The sequence below is a fragment of the Euprymna scolopes genome, chromosome 9 (assembly GCF_053919585.1).
Source record: "Euprymna scolopes isolate OS-2025 chromosome 9, ASM5391958v1, whole genome shotgun sequence".
Lineage (NCBI taxonomy): Eukaryota > Metazoa > Mollusca > Cephalopoda > Sepiida > Sepiolidae > Euprymna > Euprymna scolopes.
Window position 1 is genome coordinate 33,859,576 of NC_136490.1, and position 15,000 is coordinate 33,874,575.

The 15,000-nt window shown below is 33.8% G+C and overlaps 2 protein-coding genes and 1 long non-coding RNA gene across 3 annotated transcripts in view; 2 read left to right on the forward strand and 1 right to left on the reverse strand.

The window, feature by feature from the left end:
* The window catches only part of LOC145284497 (uncharacterized), a 7,520-nt gene extending 3,275 nt beyond the window's left edge, over positions 1–4,245 (forward strand). The window contains exon 2 of the long non-coding RNA XR_013868848.1: positions 622–4,245. This is a non-coding gene — a long non-coding RNA (uncharacterized LOC145284497). The remainder of the gene's footprint in view (positions 1–621) is intronic.
* Positions 1–15,000, reverse strand: part of LOC145284490 (rhophilin-2-like) — a 295,213-nt gene that overhangs the window by 252,683 nt on the left and 27,530 nt on the right. The window lies entirely within an intron of this gene.
* Positions 7,867–15,000, forward strand: part of LOC145284495 (protein C19orf12 homolog) — a 91,484-nt gene continuing 84,350 nt past the window's right edge. Inside the window, exon 1 of the mRNA XM_080133372.1 lies at positions 7,867–7,966. The gene's annotated coding sequence lies outside the window, so the exon portion shown is untranslated. The remainder of the gene's footprint in view (positions 7,967–15,000) is intronic.

Here is a 15,000-nt window from a genome sequence, read left to right on the forward strand (position 1 = left end):
AATATCTCAAATTAAAAACAAAGAGAAAAATGATTCATTCCGAACACTAAACTGGTGCAGATTTCATCAGTTGAGGATTTTTTTTTTTTTCTAACCACAACTAAAAGAAAGTAACTCTTTTTTTGTTGTTTGCTTTTTTAAGGAATGAATTCAGTTATGGCAATTAATCTTCGGTAAATAAACATAAGGAAGTGTGGTCTTTCTATATGCATGTGTGTATGTTCAGAACGAGGAATAGGCTAGGTACAAGAAGAAAGGCGGAGGGAAAGGCGAAGAGAAAGAGGCAGAAATTTTAACAGATATATGTTACACTTTTGCTCCGGGCAACACCGAGTAGCCTTGCTAGTCTTTTTATAAAACGCAAATCAACACTGCCAAAATATCCTCTCCATATATATTTTTTTTCTTTTGAACCTTTATTAAAGAACATATCTCAAATAAATGTGCCGGGTTTACCTTGTCATGGTATCTTAAATCATTTTTATCATATGAGGGTGTTCCGAAAGTAATGTTTCCTATTTTTTATTCCGCGCGAATGGATCAGAAGGGATTTCAAATTATATTGTTATGATGACTAAACTCATGCATTCATGACCTGAAAGGTTCATCTCTCTATTGCAGATATTGATAATGAAACAACCAGCAACCCTTGTCATGGACGTGCGTCAGAAGCAGAGATGCATCATTGAATTCCTGGCAAAAGTGTATTGAGAATGATGTTGACTATGTAGAAAAATAAATTCTGAAGCACAAAAGGTCACTCGTTATAATGGTATAACGCCCGTCTTTGTAGCTCTACAACTTTTGATTTTTAAAAAATGGGGGTTTTACTTTTGGAACCATTCTCGTATATCAGTGCGTATTATTTTTAGAATTCTCGTCTTGGTTGTTATATTCCCAACGTTTCGACCGATGTAACCTTCGACGTTCTTCAGGTGCATATTTTAAAACTTGGACACCTTTTAGTCAAACTCGGTATTTATTATTATTATTATTTTAATGGAAATCGCTCCAAACAAGGCGATACGCCACTTGATGTAAGGAGTTAACAAGACGAAGATGATTATTGCAAATACAAGGGATACTTATTAGTCTTGGTTTTGAAAAGACCAAGACTAAAAGTAGAAGGAAAACAGTCAGCAAAAAGAAAGTTCCATGGTCTTGCAGTTTTTGGAAAGAAACTACTGTTATAGGAAGAAAGGTTAAGTATTAGATGGATAAAAAAAAACAAAAAAAAACAGCAATTATTTCCCCTTTGCTAGAAACATCGCTTATAGAATGAGAACTGAAGAAGAAAAACAAAATAAGGATCCAATTTCTACTCTCTTAAAAAAAAAAAAAAAAAAAAAAAAAAAAAAACAATGGTTTTATTCCCAAGATTTTTGAAAGCCAAACAAATGAATTACTGAAATTTAGTTTGGAAAACAAATAATGGAGAAAACACAATTAATGCATGGAGATCAAGGAAAGAGAGAGGTGGGGGTCGACAACCGTCTGTGGGCCACGTGTTTCTCGTCAGCTGATTAAGAACAAAAGCAGAAAATAAAAATAATAACGCTTGCTTACGGGGACAAAAAAAAAAAAAAAAGCAATGATGACAGACGTCCAACCTTTTCAAAATGGCCGATAAGATTTATTGTTATTATAACAATAGAAAACCTTACAAAGAAACTCTCAAACACTCCATCTAAGGAAAAGGAAAAGGAAGCTGTTAGCACAATAATAATTTTATAAACACCACCGTTCTCTACACTCTTCGCTCCAAATTGGCACAAACATTTTGGTTATTAGATCCAGGAAGTTGTCAGCAAAGTTTAATTATTATTAACTTTAACTATGAGAAATATGCAGAGTACGGTATTTATGCAGAATACGAACCGTGCTGAAATAATAACATTATTAATGAGAAATCCATTTTTAACATGGAGAGCGGGAGGGAGCGTTTTATATCTATTCTGTACTTTGAAATATTTATTTGCACAAAATATAAAACTACATAATGAACAAGTCAGGCACAAGGCCAAAAATTGTTTGTCCTACTCTTAACTAGAAATATCTCAGTCACCACAATACCACATCCACTCCAGGAGTTGTCCTACTTAAGATAAACCCAAATTTGAAAAATTTTTTCATTGGACTATTTACAGTAATAACATTTCATTGGCGAGGGAAACAAGAAATAACAAAAATTGATAAGTAAGCCCCACCCCCAAACCTTTCTAAATAATAGACAACCCACTGTTTTTCGGTTTACCGAAAACAAGCATATCAATCTCTAAGTGGGAGTGGTATCTAAGTCTGGGTGGAAAGAAAGAGGTGGGGTGGGGAGTGGGTAGAGTCTTTCCAAAATAAGTACACATTGGGGATAAAGACCAAGGATGAAAAGAAATAAAAGTGGGCAGTGGGAATCTTGGAGGTTTTCTAATATCGGGGATAGGGGCTTATTCACTCTATTACCTAAGAGTCTAGAAGCTTAAAAATTTACCCAAAGGGCTGGGGTGGGGTCCGACAGGACCTTGAACTGCGTGTGCCATGCTATCGTAAAAATTGAATTTAACTTCAAAATCCTATCTAAAAATAGTACAGTTCGTATTCTGCATAAGTACCCAAATTTCTTCAAAATTCAAAAAGAAATTTCCACTAATGAGTTATTTTTCTTGCAAACGACAATGATTTATTTCTTTGTTGTGGTTGTTGTAGCCTTTTTCTCTCTCGGGGGGGGGGGGCTATAAACAACAAAAACTTATAATTTCCTAACAATTTAGTTTAATTAATGATTTGATGACCAAACGATACTATATTAATTAATTAATTTTAATTTTCAAAATTATATTTAAAAACATAATCTTAATATTTTGGAGGGGAAAAAAAAACGGTTTACTTTAAATAAAAAAAAAAACAAAAAAACGCACCACCAGACAACATCGAGTAGGGACAGCTACTGCTTTCTCAACAAAATATTACATTCATATAATCTAATATATAAAAGGATATGAGTCTGTCTGTCTGTCTGTCTGTCTGTCTGTCTGTCTGTCTCCATATTCGCAGAGCTGTGCTAGGGGGGGGGGGGCATCAAATGATTAGATTTTTTTATGGACTGTTCTTTTATGGGTCTTTAGCCGGTTAAAATAGTTTTTAAGGGGTAAAAAAATGGGTCAAAATTTAAAAGATCGTTATACATTTTGTACATTCATCTTAGTTTATTTTTAATTTTTAATTTTAAAACAGTTCATATACATGTAACGTTGGTACGGTGGTGACTTCACCAGCTTTGAATGCTACACATTCGGTTTCGATTGAAGCTGATGGCACCCAAATGCTTTTTTTCACTTTTTAAATCACAACTCTATAATAATATATACGAAGTCTGGACGAATTAAAATATTATATTTAAGCGTATTTTACGCCCGGGCAAAGACCCCCCCCCCTCCACTAGTAGTTGCTAAGAACGTTTTGTTGAATGCAATTTGTTTATTGATTTGCTGATCGATAAAGGTTAAGAATAATTATGTTTCTTTAAAATAGTTAACAGATGTTAATTGTTTGTAGAATAATATTTTTTTTTATATAAGGACCATTACCTATCAAGGCCCGAAGGCCACTCGAGGATAAATTTTAATGAATATCAGGTGGGCGGTGAGATAATACTGTGATGATTGGTAATAATTGTGAAAGTTTTGCAGAGTCTGATTATGGGGACGGCTTATAGTCAACTTGAAAGTAGTCTTGTGGTGTTATGTTTCAATTCTAGGAAAGATACTTTGATCATGGAATTTTCGTTTAATTTTAGGTACAGATGCGGAGAAAGGGAAATTTCTGACACTTCTGGGTGTCAGTGACATGAGGCGAATGTGTGTATTTTAGTTTCAAGAACTGCCGACAGATGTCACTTGTCAGCTAAAAAACAGGGGTCGATAACTCTTCCTTTTCTAAAAGTGCGTGCAAACTATAATTATATTTTGCTACATTTTTATACAATCTTTCTGTCCCCCCCAAAAAGTTATTCTTAAACTTCTACAAATGTATCATGTATCATGTTTTTAAATTATATTTTGCTACATTTTTATACAACTTTACTGTAAAAAAAAACAAATAATTCTAAAAACAATCTATAAATGTTTCGTGTTTTTTCATATTTATTATTTTATTTTCAGTTGTGAATCACTAATTGAAAAGAAATTATATTAATACATCAAAATTATATTTTGATATATTTTGGATACAATAAATGTTTCGATTTTCATATTTTTGTGCTATTTAATTTGCTATTATATATTTTTGAGTTATTTATTTTTATTATATATTTTTGTGTTATTTAATTTGTTATTATATATTTTTGTGTTATTTAATTTGTTATTATATATTTTTGTGTTATTTATTCTTTATTATATATTTTTATGTTATTTAATTTGTATATTTTTGCGTTATTTATTTTTTATTATATATTTTTGTGTTATTTAATTTGTTATTATATATTTTTGCATTATTTATTTTTTATTATATATTTTGTGTTATTTAATTTGTTATTATATATTTTTGCATTATTTATTTTTTATTATATATTTTTGTGTTATCTAATTTGTTATTATATATTTTTGCGTTATCGTAAACACTTGTTTATATTTGAGGTTCACATAATGGCCGCTAGACGTCAGTTCTCTTTCGAAGAATATGGGCCAATCTCTGTTGTTAATATATCACTGTCATGCCAAATTTTTAACAGTGATTGTAGCCAGACAAGTGTTTCTTGTGAATGTTTTACCGGAGGGGGAACCATAGATTAAAGCTCAGTCGAGCACCTACCATAAAAGTAACAATAGAGGAGAGAAATACTCGCAAAGTTTCTTCTGCGAGAAAGGGTGAAGAAAAGGGCATTATCTACTAGATTTCAAAGCTGGTTTTGAGCCCTGTCAACTTATCCCCAGATTTGGTAATATAACTTCATCTTAAGATGTATTTGACTCTTGTCTTGATTCTATTGGTTTGAACACAACATCTGTGCAATAACAATCAAAATATGAGTTGTCTGTTGCAATCCTGTAGTGGGGAAACTATGAAGTGGTGCAATTACCAAAGTATCAATAGTTCAGAAAAGCTTAGAGATATTAATGAGCCATCGTGTTGCTAACACTCCATTTTAAAAGCTTCCTCTTTAGTTTCGTAATAATTCACAGTTGTACTGTTTCCAGACTTTCGGGATAATCTCTAATAAAAATGGTCTGATTCGTCAAGTTCATGCTCATCAAAATGCACTTTTCATCTGCTGCTTTCAATATTTCTACAGGGTAGAACGATAAAATTGTCGTCTTAAAGAAAACAACACTACGGTCTTATTTTAAAACTATTATTGAAAAAAATAAATTCAGGTAACTTGATTATGTAGTAGAGCTGACATCTATTCAATGTAGCCACCTTCAGCCTCAATCACCGCCTCGATACGGGTTCAGAACTGAGAGCATGCCTTTTTCACAAGCACCAGCTGAAGCTTGACAAATACACGGTGGATGGCGGCGATCAGGCTGACTTTGGTGCTGTGGGAGGTCATGTTAGTGATGTTCTTGACGTATGACTAAACGAAGTAGTCCAGTGGATTCAGGTCGAGGGAGGCCAGTGAGAGAAGGGTACAAAAGCATAGCACTCCTGAAACCAAGCCTGGGTGTCTTTGGACTTGTAGGCTGGCGCCGCCTCCTGCTGCCACACCCAGGATCTGCTAGCAGCCTCCTGATTGCACCAGAAGATCACCACACTCTTCAGCATACCCAGGTACACTTTGGTGTTGACTTTCAAGTCGACTTCAAAGATGTGAGGTGGCATGATGTGGCCTTCACTTGAAAACACACCAAAGGCCATAACCGTAGCTGGAAACACTCGTACCATGTCCCTGTTATTCATGGCAATCCAGCGATGCATTTTGAGGGTGCTGACAATGGTCCTGTTGTCATAACTTGGATAAGTAGAAAGCATGAGTTGTACAGTGGCACATCTCCAATCTTGCTCATTGAACATTGTGTTACTTTCAAACATGATAGAAGGCTCCTATTGCTCTTGGGATTTATACACAACTGGCTAACTAGTAAATGGTCTGCAACAAAAAAAGAAAACCGGTTTTCTTCAAACGGAAATGGAATCATGTCTTTTCTATGGCGACAATTTTATCGTTCCATCCTGTACAGCAACGTCTTAATATTCTTCAGTATTAACATTCTCCATTTTGCTCACAGTTTCCCATATCATTTTTTTTTTAATTCTTATAATTAAATCAGAAACTTTTTGCAATTTCTAGATCTTCCCATGAAAACGTCTGGATTTTTCCATGAAATTTAAAAAAAATTTTCCCATGAAAACTTTTTAATTTTTTCCTATGGAAACTTTTAGATTTTCCCATGAAAACTTCTAGATTTTCCGATGAAAACTTCTAGAAATGTGAGATACAACTCTATCTACTAATATTAAACAAAAACATTGTACGGAAGAAAAACAAAACTTCTTTTAACACAACAACGAAAGGATTTATTTAACTAGAAAATAGTTGGACTGTGTCCAAATGAAGAACCAACATTTCTCTAGATGGTCACAGATCTACAAGCAATTACTTTCTGGTGAAGATCATCAATGCTGGAGCGTCAAATGGACAGACACAAGAAAGAGAGAGAGAGAGAGAAAGGGGTGGGGAGAAAGAGAGAAAAGGGATGTCTTTCCTCGTTGGTTTCAAGGTGCTATCTAGTAATCGACCGTGATTCTCAAAGGGGCTGAAAAAGTTTTTCAAGAAACAAATGAAATTAATACAATTAATTAGTGTTTTTATTTAATGTAAAATGTTTATTCTGGTTGAAAAACATGTTGTGTTAAGAGCTACGTGCGAAAAAAAAATGGCTGCGGCATATCTTTATATCTGAAGATTTAATAAAGATTGATTGAGATTGTCGGACTGACTTCCTCATCTTGGTTTTTATCGTCACAACGTTTCGGCCATTTTGCCCTCCGGCCTTCATCAGGTGTTTTGTATCAAACTGAGGAACCGTTTGTTAGGAGTCTCCAACCCAACCCTTTATTATTATTACTATGGGATGAAGTAAAAATAATAAACAGAGAGACCCACTGGAAAGTGAGAAAACTTAAAGAAACAGCTCACATGCTCGGACATAACAACCTACTGAGCAAACCAAGCATAGAGATGAATGCAATTTGGGCACCTCTGATAGAGAGAGAAAACCTTGAATAACAACATAGGTTTAACATTAACAAAAAAACAACTAAGAGTTGTCCTAGTGGCACATGGCCGAGTGGTCCTAGACGTTGTATCAATCAAAGTTTACAGTTACCCAAAGTTCAATCCTGAACGAAGGCAGTAAAAAGTAACATTGAAAACAGAGAATCAGCAACTATGTCCCAGAGCCTACCTGGAGTCCGAACACGGTACCCCCGTAATAATAATAAAGGGTTGGGTTCGAGACTCCTAACAAACGGTTCCCCAGTTCGATACAAAACACCTGATGAAGGCCGGAGGGCAAAACGGCCGAAACATTGTGACGATAACAACCAAGATGAGGAAGTCAGTCCGACAATCTCAATCAATGAAAACACCTCATCTCAAAAATACAGACAATTACTATTTAATAAAGAGTTAAAAATAAGAAATAGAACAAAATGGTGGCGGAAACGCACCCAATAAATGTAACTGCGACATTTATTGGGTGTGTTTCTACAACTATTTTGCTTTATTTTTATTTTTAAGTCTTTAAAAATGTAAAGCGACGTTGTGGACATTTTTTTTTTTTTTTTTTTGGCACATAGCTATAACCACGACCTATTTTTCGAACCGAATAAACATTTTACATTAAATAAAAGCACCTGGCATTGAAGGTGAAAAATGGCCGATGAGAGAATTCGACAATCATTTTTTTTTTCTTTTACAACAAAAATACTTGATAAATTTGTGTCATTTTGGGCGTACTGTCTTTTTTAAGTAAGTATAGAATAAATTTTGTTTGCTATTTTGTTTATTTATTTATATTTTTTTACGAGTAGATTAAACTGAATAAGAGCAACAAAAAAAATTTTTTTTAATACAAAAAAACATGAACTGATGACAACAATTATTAGATAGACTATCTTACTAAAAGGCAAACAAATGATCTCAAATGATTATTCAGCTTGACCCAGTAACACAATAAAAGGTATTCGTTTCTCACCTTAAAACTGTTATGACCTGAAAACAATAAATCCTTAAAGGGTGAACAACTATTTATTGACCTAAAAATAGAAAAGAAAAGGCTGTTACTGTTTCTATTTTAGGCGGTAATTTCAAGTTATAACAAGCCGAGCATGTGGGATCCCCCTCCACGAGTGAAAAATTTACTTTCGCCATGTTTATGCAAACTTTCAAAAAACTCCAAGGCGTGGTTATTGAGAAAATTGCAAACAAATGAACAGACAAACGATTTGAAGGAAATTTTACTCCTATAATTCTCCTATGGGGGTGGGGGTACCAAAGTTATCCCAGAAAATCCTTTCTGACAAAAATTTACTTTCACCATGACTAATGTTTGTGCAAAATATTTTTAAAATCCAAGGCGTGGTTAGTGAGAAAAGTGCAAACAAACGAACGGAAGAACGATTTGGGGGCAATTTTACCCTTATAATGCCCCGGGGGGAGGTCAATTAAAGTCATCTCGGTAAATCCGTTCAGGCGAAAATTTACTTTCACCATGACTAATGTTTGTGCAAAATTTTAAAAAAATCCAAGGCGTGGTATTTGAGAAAAATGCGAACAAACGAACGGACGAACAATTTGGGGGCAATTTTATCTTAATAATGCTCCTGGGGGATGGGGGCATTCAGAGGAGAGATTGTCCGAATCCAGACGGAGTAAATGTATTTTCCTGATATTAAAAACCGACTTTGTGCCTAGCTTTATCCTCGTGGGGAGGCAAGGTGATAGGGACACATTTGTAAGCAAGAAACTTGTACACACAAATGGAATCCCCAATTTACCCGTAAGATAAGACGACAGGGCAAATCGAAAAGTCGTGCCCCTTTCTTTTCTCAAAATAACTTTGTCCAACCCTTTCATGTACCAAGATTAAATTACATACAAGCATTTTTCTATCTTTCTCAGATTGTTTTACAATATTTACATTTGACATCTATTTTGATTGTCACTCCTTCTTCATTTGAGTAATTGATAAAATGAAAAGGGTTCGTTCAGAACATATACACTGTGAATGGTATAGGCAGAAAGAAGGTTGGTGTATGAGACCTTAGCATCACAATAAAATAAAATAAAAAACAAAAAACTTGACAGAATACAGTTTAACAAGGTTTTTTAAAAGGGGTGAGGGTCCACAATAACACCTTAACTTTAATCTTAATTCACGTTAGCTTTTATTTTATTTTATTTTTTTTTAGTTGAATCATATTGTGTTGAATAAATTCACCTCATAAATTCACGTTCTTATTAAAGTGAAAGTAAAAAAAAAAAATGTCGGAACTTTAGACAATTCTCAACACAAATTTTGTATAATTTTGTTTTTTTCCTTCTCCACTTGCATGTGGTACTCTTTCAAAAATAGATGAATAATAAAAAATAAGAATGTTACTTGTTATCGTGTCAAAAGAAAGAAAAAATCCTGCTCACGTGATTACGTGTCTTTTTAAAAACATTTACATAACCTTTTTATTTTTATTTATATATCTGTTTAAACTTTTTTGTCAGTGTACTAGAAGGAATTCAATTGATTACAACCCTTTCTGCGTGTTCTTTACATTACAATAGTACAACCCTGAATCCGACGGCGCAATACTACACTGTAAAACTGAAACGAAGCTGTTCTGCTTGAAAAGGCGCAATTTTCTTCTTATTCATATTTATATCGATTCTATGCTTTAAAAAACTAAAGTAATTACCTGTTTACTTTTTTAATATCCCATTTTGCTGTTTCGGATTATTTTACTAAAGTAAGTAAAGCTTCATTATTTTTCAAAACTATTTTTGTTTCTTTGTTTTTTGATATTTCGTTAATATTATTTAGTAAGAGTGTTTAGCAGAAAACCCAATAAACGACTACCCGAAAAAATAAATATACAAGAAATAAATGTTAGCATAGTCAATAAAAGTTCAGTTCATGTTTTTTTTTTGTTTTGAAATAGTTTTTAATGCTCTTTTCTTGAAATAATTTCAGCGAACCGAAATTAAAACGAAATTTGAGGCGATAACTACTTAGATTGGTTGGTTGTTTTTGTTTTATGGCATATCAACCCTTTTCGGGTTATTTAATGCCGAATCCAAAGATTTTGAAGAAAAAATTTTTTAATAGAATATATTTGTAGTTTTCACGTCGGTTTCTATTTAACCCATAGTTGGGACCCTAACAGGTACTACCACTCCGGGTCAGAGTGGACCTGGGAGCAATGGTAATTAAAGGGTGGCTCCACACTCCCCAAAGCCCACAAGCTGGGGCCTCACCACTGGATATAGTTTAAGGTTATATCCAGGACCCCCATTGAGGGACTTTTACCCTCTGCAGGGGGGCAGTCAGCGTATTCTAATGCCCCACCGACAGGGCCTAACTACTTAGATGAATTTTTATATAAACTACACATGCCATAATCGAATATTCCTCAAGCACAAAATAACGGAAAACATTAAAATATGTTTATAAATATTCCTTACGTTGACGGAACTTTCTTAAATTGTTAACACAGAATGCTCAGGTGCACCCCCTTCAAATTGAAAACGGGATCCTCCATTTCAAAGTCGCTGCCATTTTGATTTTTTTTTAAACCGGTTCGTGAATTAAAAGAAAAAAATTTTTTTTACAAACTACTTAAAAATACAAACCAATGAACTTTTCTACCATAAAAGTAACTTTTATTGACTATGGTAACATTTATTTCTTGTATATTTATATTATTATATATATATATAACATTTTCTCTTTGTAAGGAAACATAATTTTGTTGGTCACTCTTGGCTACGAATGGAAACAAAGTTGATATAAAAAAATATATTTTCGCAAAAATTATCTTTACTTTCATCTTATTTTACTTAGGGTAAAATTTTTGAGTATCAAAACCTATCTCTTTACAACCCCCTCCTTTTCATAACCTATCATACTTTCATCAATCACAGTCCGTTTTCTGTAGGCTGTTTTTGAACCCAGTCAACAATGGGTATTTCCGCTAGTATATATATATATATATATATATATATATATATATATATATATATATATAGTAAATTATAAAATATATATGACGATTACGCTACACAGAATATTCCGCATTTCATCCATGCTAGGATTCCTTAGGCTTTATAACTTACTACCTAGCTCTACATACGTATTGAGCACTGTTTAAGTAAATACTTAAAGTTTACGCATAAATTTATACTTTCGTATATTAATTTATGTGAGTAAATGAAGTAGTTATATATATATATATATATGTATATATATAATTATTACTCTAATTATTTATAATACGTACAGACACTTGCGTTTCATCCTTTCAGGAATCATCAGTGCAGGGAATTGCAATTACAACCGATCGAGAGATTCGAACCCGACTATGAAGCCATTTCTTAACTCACTCCATTGGCAAGGAACAAACCACACGGCGAACGTTAATCGCAAGAAATACAGTTGAAATTTACTTTTATATTAATGTCTAGACAGCTAGAGTGATTCCTGGTTTTATAGGGAATATTATTAATTGTAGGTTGTTGAGTTTGAATACAGATATAGATATATCATATCATTGATATATATAAATTGTGTCAATCGCTTTATTGCAGATTAGTAAAATATCAATATTTTACTAAATATACGTCACAACAAAATGAAAATTATATCACCAAACGACTGCTTTAAGATTAGTTATTTCCCAAAATTTTTATTCAAATTCATGTGATATTCACAAATTTATGACATTTTATTCTTTATCGTGGAATTTCCACTCTCCATCGCTTTTTTGCATGTCTCTTAAAATGTTGCTTTAGGGCAAAAATACAGTGTCTTATCTTGCAAAATTTAATTTTTATTATATTTTTCTGTCAAAGAATAATAAACAAAAGCATATGCTAGGTATAAGCCTCATATAAATTAATTTAAAATAAAACAAACTTTTGTCCCCCGAGGAAGTCAATTGTTTGATCTTAAAAAGAGTTATAGCTCTAGCAACATCAACAATGTTCCTCCACAAGGCATCCTTTGAAGTAAATTGCTCTCCTCTGTCATAAACTCCTCTTTTTAATATTGATTGGAGATATTCAATCGGGTTAAGGTGTGGAGAACACGGTGGTCAGTCATGAGAGCTTCCCCAACGAATCCCATAGATTCAAGGAAGGATGCAGTCGCCCCAAGCAGAATGGGATGGTACATTGTCATGCATAAAAATCATCTGAAAACGACATGGCAATGGTAGGTTATCTAGCTATGTCGACAAATGATTATCCAAAAAGGCCGTGTATGCATTGCTGGTAAGCTTTACACCCTCTTGCACTCGACATGGTCCAACCAACTTATCCCCAATGATTCCCACCCAAAACATGATGCCTCTACATCCTTGTTGGCAATGAACTCTGTAACGGGTCGCAGTTCCATTTGGGTTTCAAACTTTGGTCCATCTATCCAGACTGCCAAGAGTTGCATGGGCCTCATCCCAAAATAGGACCTGTTGGAAATCCATTTTCATGTAATTCTGTGTCCAAGCCATTCGTTTTTCCCTGTGTTGTTTGCTCAATGGAGGTCTTGAAAAAGGTTTGATGTTCCTTGCAGTCTCATTCAGTACATTGTATCCAGCCTGCCTGGATCTTGGAGCGATTCTAGCTTTTTCAAAAACAGAAGCACTGGTGCTGTTTGTGTTTCGGTTGACTTCCCTACAAATTTTCCGAATATTACGATCTGAAAGGTTTCTCCTGGTGCCTTTATTTTTCTGTATTTGGTGTTTGGGTTGTTCAAGAATGAGGCCAAGGTTCTTGGATCCCTTTCCGGCTCCATGGCTAAATCTTTGATGGGCAATCCTTCTGCGAGTTCAGCAACTATCCTTTGCTTTTCGATAACCTTTAATCGCCTGATTTTTTGGCATTTTAAGAGATCTGCAATAAAGATTTTTATCTGTTTGTCAACTGTTTCACAAATGCGCATGTGTGAATCGTTCATATGACAGATTACTTATGTTAAGAGTAAGTAGGTTTCAAAACACTTATCTAAGATCATGTCAAGCTGGCCTAATGGTTATCGTACTTGACTCACTGCTTCTAGTTTTGGTTTCGATCCCAGCTCAAGTAATTTTTTGTTTTTTTATTTACAAGAAATGAACTGTTTAAAAAAAAAAAAACATAATACTCGCATGCACATGTCTCAGTTTCTTTCTGTTATTTTTACCCCATTTTTTTTTTAAGGAATTTTTAACGTTATGTTTAATACCAGGCAACGCCGGGCACATCTAGTTAAAATGAAAAATAATATAAAGTGATCTACAGAATTTTTCTTTTTAATTAATTACCTTCCTTTTTTAATGAAAAGATTGTTTCTGTAGATATTTAGAAAAAGTTTATTTTGTTTTATTAGTCAACGACTTTTGTTTAATAAGTTAGAGCAACATATAAGGACGCATTTAAATATATTTTTTATCAACAAATATAAAAGTATCATGCGTGTATGTGTAACATAGCATGTATGGTGCGCATGTGAGAAAATCAGCAGCAGCCATAGGCTAGCTGACTAGCGAAAATATTAGCAGCAGCAGTAGTCATCTTATTACATATGCAAATTAAGCGCTGACGTCACGGGAAGAAGGAGAAAAAAAGACAGACTAAAGGACAGCATGTAGTCGAGCAAAGGAAGTGACTGGAGATGTTTTGATTGGTGTGCGGTAATGATAAAATGCGCTAATCGGGTCAGTGAAATGGGTTGTTGGAAATCACTGGAATAAATGCTTTTTGTATTCACCTAAAAAAAAAAATTTCTTTTTGTTATGCTTTTCCTTGTTTGTTTGTTCTTGCGACAATACCAGACAGCGTGTGGGTCTGAATGATTGAAATATAACACCGCAGTTAAAGTGTAACGGCCACGTCACATATATTCAGACAGTCTGTCTCTCAGTTTGTACCAAAAGATCGTATAAAGAAAACGTCCTTGAAAAACATTGATCTGGTTAATCTTACACCGTCAATATCTGCAACGGAGAAATGAAATTTTCAGGTCATGAATGTATATGTTCAGTCATTGCACCAATGCAAATTGCAATCCCCTCTGATCCATTCAGGTGGAATAAAAAGATAGGAGGCATTACTTTGGAACATCATCTCGTATGTGTGTGTGTGTGTGTGTGTGTGTGTGTGTGTGTGTGTGTGTGTGTGTGTGTGTGTGTGTGTGTGTGTGAACAATGTATCTGGTTAATCTGTGATTGATAAGAAACGATAATTCAAAATCCATATAATAGTGGTGACACCAACGATCCTGCAAATAGTCGTCTTTGTGTCAAGATGAATGCCCCTTTCATCCAAAAGATGATGACTTAAGTTTCTCAATTGCAATAAATTAATAAATAATCAATTTATTAGATTATTCGGTAAATTTGGTAAATTTTCAGATTAGATCCACCTCCACAATTTTTTTTTAAATTACGACTTATAGGTTTTCGACTATGCTGAATACGAAATCGCATTGAAATTTTGCAGAAATAAGTAGTTATCGAGATATAAAAAGTTGTATTATGTATTGTATTCTTTGGCAGCCATATTTTTTACGCGTGTGCGCGCGCCATAAACAAATCTACTCATCTATGACTGACACTGCACGCGCATAAAAAAGATGGCCGCCAAAGAATACAATGCATAATACAACTTTTTTATATCTCGATAACTAATTATTTCTGCGAAATTTCAATGCAATTTTCGTATTCAGCATAGTCGAAAACCTATTAAAGGTGTCATTTAAAAGAAAATTGTGGAAGTGGACCTAATCTAAAAAAATACCGTAAATTTTTACCTGGTTT